Source organism: Pelophylax lessonae (assembly GCF_965119305.1).
Source record: "Pelophylax lessonae genome assembly, chromosome: 12".
Lineage (NCBI taxonomy): Eukaryota > Metazoa > Chordata > Amphibia > Anura > Ranidae > Pelophylax > Pelophylax lessonae.
The window spans coordinates 218,512,383-218,518,382 of NC_138779.1; positions in this window are offsets into that span (position 1 = coordinate 218,512,383).

Genomic DNA, 6,000 nt, shown 5'->3' on the forward strand with positions numbered 1-6,000 from the left:
GTCTGCAGCCTCTGACCACCCCCTGCACCATGTCTGCAGCCTCTGATCACCCCTGCACCCTGTCCGCAGCCACTTATCATCCCTGCACCATGTCCGCAGCCACTGATCACCCCCCGCATCATGTCCGCATCCACTGATCATCCCCCCCCCCCCCCCCCCGCACCATGTCTGCAGCCTCTGACCAACCCCTGCACCATGTCTGCAGCCTCTGATCACCCCTGCACCCTGTCCGCAGCCACTTATCATCCCCGCACCATGTCCGCAGCCACTGATCACCCCCCACATCATGTCCGCAGCCACTGATCATCCCCCCCCCGCACCATGTCTGCAGCCTCTGACCACCCCCTGCACCATGTCTGCAGCCTCTGATCCCCCCCCGCACCATGTCTGCAGCCTCTGATCCCCCCCGCACCCTGTCCGCAGCCACTTATCACCCCCGCAACATGTCCGCAGCCACTGATCACCCCCCACACCTGCCCTATTTAAAGCCCTGTTCCATGTGCCCCTTGTATACTTTGAGCACCTGCCCCTGCAAAGGTCTCTGCACGGCCCTGACCTCCCCTTCTCCTCTAAATCTTAGGAGAAGGTGTTCTGTAGTCCTCATAGAGACCTGGCAACAATGTAACTGATATCAGGAAGAGAGGACAGGAAGTTATCATCTTAAGATTTCTGGCAGGATCTACAGATATAATAAAACGCCTTCAATGGTATATTTAACAGATCAAAGGTCGGCGAATAAGAGAAGACCATTGTTGGGGTGTTCCTCCACTGAATGTATTTCATGAAGTTCTTCCCTGTGTTGTCTCCGGAGAAATCCTCCTGAAGTTTCTCTCTCCCTGGGAGTTAATAAATAATAGAAATGGCTGAAGCGTTGGCGAGACCCCCCCCCCCCCCCTCAGCCGCCCAACAATGCGTTATTGTCCGGGGCGGGATGTCTTTCAAGGAGAAGAGATTAAAGATACCTTCCTGCATTTCATTAATAGGAGCGCACAATGGGATTAATTAGGACGGGGGATTAGGATGGGCACTCAGGTTTCAGGGGGGAGAGGGCTGCACCGTGGAGAGGGAAGCGGTGCCCGTCGCCCAGCTGGATGGGAGGAAATGAAGAGTCATCATTCGATATTATCGGTTGCGTGTCGGGAAAGTCAAAGGAAAAGGTCCATAAGCCGCACATCATGAAGCAGACCCATGTGCATGAAGTGAGATGAATGGCGATACCTCAGCCCGGACTTCAGCCAGGCCATGCCCCCAACGTGTTTCGCTCCACCCCTTGGAGCTTAATCACCCCGGTGCTGCATGCCAGGGTGATGGAAGAAGGTGGAACAAAGTGTCCAAGACCTGAACGAAGGTCCTGGATGGACGAGTATGGAGGAACACCTGGTACAAACGCACGTCCACCGGCTGGTTAGAGTCCCGAATGAAGCCGGATTCGGCTTCAATCGGGTCTCTGATTATGTAACCAGGAAGCAACGACAAAACATCACTTCCAATTTACTCGGCTGCCAACGGCGCCGATTTAAAAAAGCTGTCAATATTCAAAAATGCAGATTTCAATACTTTGAAGTGCAGTGAAGGGGTCTAGTGGACGGTATATACAGGGATATGCAAACTGCAGCTGTTGCAAAACTACAAGTCCCATCACGCCTCAGCCTCTGGGTCTCATGCTTGTGGTTGTCAGAGTCTTGCTATGCCTCATGGGACTTGTAGTTTTGCAACATCTGGAGGGCCACAGTTTGCATATCCCTATAGTATAGTATTAGCACTGATCACTGTATTAGTGTCACTTTCCCCCCATTCCCCACCACACTATCACAGTCCCAGTATAAGTCGTTGATTGCTGTCATTAGTAGTATAAAGAAAAATAAATAAATAAAAATTACATTATATATCCCATAGCTTGTAGACGCTATAACTTTCACGTAAACCAATCATTATACACTTATTGGGATTTTTTTTTTTAAATCAGAAATATGTTGCAGAATACATTTTGGCCAAAATTTGTGAAGAAATTAGATTTTCAATTATTACTATTAGTAATTACTAGTAGTAGTATTATCATTATTCGTATTCTTAATAATAATATTAATAAGAATACTACTACTACTAATATTACTACTACTACTACTATTTTCCTTTTTTTATTATTATTATTATTATTATTATTACTAGTAATAGTAATTAGTAGTAGTAGTAGTATTTTCAGTATTCTTATTCCTAATAATAATAATAAGAATAATAATAAGAATAAAAAAATAGAATACTACTATTAGTAGTAGTATTTGCAGTAGTAGTATCATTAATATGATTATTATTATTAGTGTTCCTATTTGTATTATTATTATTATTATAAGAAGAAGAATACTAATACTAATACTAATAATAATAATCATCATAATAATAATACATTCTGAATAAAATAAGAACCTAATGAGAATACATATTTTAAATTAGTAAAATATATTCAAAAACTGATATGTGTGTAGCTCGAGCCATAAACTATAGGACAGGACTACAAAACAACTCCCTACCCTCCATAAAAAAATTTGAGTCCCTTTACCACATACACAAACGTACAAATGGAAATGTCAGAGGCACCTACACGCAAAAACATTGATTGAGATATACATTTCACATATAGCCACAACCAGTGTTGGGGGTAACGAGTTAAAAAGTAACGGATTACAGTAACTACATTACTTTTTTTGGTAACGAAGTAATGTAACTAGTTACAATACTAATATTGGTAACTATACTACTTTACTAGGCTATAGGAGGTAACTACACTACTTTACTAGGTTATAGGAAGTAACTACACTACTTTACTAGACTATAGGAGGTAACTACACTACTTTACTAGACTATAGGAGGTAACTACACTACTTTACTAGGCTATAGGAGGTAACTACACTACTTTACTAGGCTATAGGAGGTGACTACACTACTTTACTAGGCTATAGGAGGTAACTACACTACTTTACTAGACTATAGGAGGTAACTACACTACTTTACTAGGCTATAGGAGGTAACTACACTACTTTACTAGACTATAGGAGGTAACTACACTACTTTACTAGGCTATAGGAGGTAACTACACTACTTTACTAGGCTATAGGAGGTAACTACACTACTTTACTAGGTTATAGGAGGTAACTACACTACTTTACTAGGCTATAGGAGGTAACTACACTACTTTACTAGGTTATAGGAGGTAACTACACTACTTTACTAGGCTATAGGAGGTAACTACACTACTTTACTAGGCTATAGGAGGTAACTACACTACTTTACTAGGCTATAGGAGGTAACTACACTACTTTACTAGGTTATAGGAAGTAACTACACTACTTTACTAGACTATAGGAGGTAACTACACTACTTTACTAGACTATAGGAGGTGACTACACTACTTTACTAGGCTATAGGAGGTAACTACACTACTTTACTAGGCTATAGGAGGTAACTACACTACTTTACTAGGTTATAGGAGGTAACTACACTACTTTACTAGGCTATAGGAGGTAACTACACTACTTTACTAGGCTATAGGAGGTAACTACACTACTTTACTAGGCTATAGGAGGTAACTACACTACTTTACTAGGCTATAGGAGGTAACTACACTACTTTACTAGGTTATAGGAAGTAACTACACTACTTTACTAGACTATAGGAGGTGACTACACTACTTTACTAGGCTATAGGAGGTAACTACACTACTTTACTAGGCTATAGGAGGTAACTACACTACTTTACTAGGCTATAGGAGGTAACTACACTACTTTACTAGACTATAGGAGGTAACTACACTACTTTACTAGGCTATAGGAGGTAACTACACTACTTTACTAGGCTATAGGAGGTGACTACACTACTTTACTAGGCTATAGGAGGTGACTACACTACTTTACTAGGCTATAGGAGGTGACTACACTACTTTACTAGGCTATAGGAGGTGACTACACTACTTTACTAGGCTATAGGAGGTGACTACACTACTTTACTAGGCTATAGGAGGTGACTACACTACTTTACTAGACTATAGGAGGTAACTACACTACTTTACTAGGCTATAGGAGGTAACTACACTACTTTACTAGGCTATAGGAAGTAACTACACTACTTTACTAGACTATAGGAGGTGACTACACTACTTTACTAGGCTATAGGAGGTGACTACACTACTTTACTAGGCTATAGGAGGTGACTACACTACTTTACTAGGCTATAGGAGGTGACTACACTACTTTACTAGGCTATAGGAGGTGACTACACTACTTTACTAGGCTATAGGAGGTAACTACACTACTTTACTAGACTATAGGAGGTAACTACACTACTTTACTAGACTATAGGAGGTAACTACACTACTTTACTAGGCTATAGGAGGTAACTACACTACTTTACTAGGCTATAGGAGGTAACTACATCACTTTAATAGGCTATAGGACAGGGGCAGACTGGCAACTTTCAGCCCAGGGGGCAAGTACAAACCAGAGGCCCATGGTGCATCGACTCAGCCCCCTCCCACTCTCCCTCAATCCGTCCTCCTCCTGACCCCCATTCCAGGCTGAAGCCCTGCTCCAGGTACTCTGGGCCAGCAGGGGGCGATTGTGGGGAGCTGGGACAGTTCGGTTGGGGCTGGCAAGGGGACGAGATTCTCCAGGGGGGCATGGAACCGGCCTCTGCTCAGACACAGTTTACATCCATGTTGGTAAGGAAGGCTTGTGCTCTTTCCTTGTGTTCCACCTGCACTCAGTAGGTCAGTGGCAGGGACTTTTTACTTCTCTTCACCAGGAATCCTTTAGGCATGTCTGTAGAAGTAGCGGTGCAGCCTTTTTACAGGACATCATAGTGGCCCAGGGGGCAATTGCCCCCCTGCCCCCTGGCCCAGTCCTCCCCTGCTATAGGAGGTATCTACACTACTTTACTAGGCTATAGGAGGTATCTACACTACTTTAATAGGCTATAGGAGGTATCTACACTACTTTACTAGGCTATAGGAGGTAACTACACTACTTTACTAGGCTATAGGAGGTAACTACATCACTTTAATAGGCTATAGGAGGTATCTACACTATTTTACTAGGCTATAGGAGGTATCTACACTACTTTACTAGGCTATAGGAGGTATCTACACTACTTTACTAGGCTATAGGAGGTAACTACACTACTTTACTAGGCTATAGGAGGGAACTACACTACTTTACTAGGCTATAGGAGGTAACTACACTACTTTACTAGACTATAGGAGGTAACTACACTACTTTACTAGGCTATAGGAGGTAACTACACTACTTTACTAGGCTATAGCAGGTAACTACACTACTTTACTAGGCTATAGGAGGTAACTACACTACTTTACTAGGCTATAGGAGGTAACTACACTACTTTACTAGGCTATAGGAACGCGCTTTCCTGCGTTACCCAAGCCGTGCGATACAATCGTTATTTGGAAGAATAGAGAGGGATGAAGTTTATGACTTTTTGTTGCACTTTATGTTTTATTCTGTTTTTTTCAGGTTTTGTTCTCATGTTTCGCAAAGCCTGTGTTTATACAATAAACTCTATGCAGAAAGAGTGTCATGTATCTTCTTCTACACGGTCAATTAAGAAAGAGGAGAGTAAAGTAATAGGTAGTGAAGTTACTTTTCAAATTTACAGAAGTAACTAGTTACATTTTTTGAGTAACTACCCCAACACTGGCCACAATGCTGGAGTGAGATCAATAATTCTACCCATTTCTTCACGCCAAACTAAACCAGGGGTCTCCAAACTTTCTAAACGAAGGGGCCAATTTACTATCCTTCAGGCGTTAGAGGGGCCGGACTTTGGCCAATGGGAGTGGAAACATCCCCAGTAAATTATATCCAAGCATTGATTTTAGAGGGAGGAATAATGCCCCATCATTGGTGTCAATTGGAGAATAAAGCCCCATCATTGGTGTCAGTTGGAGAATAAAGCCCCATCATTGCTGTCAGTTGGAAGAATAAATCCCCAATT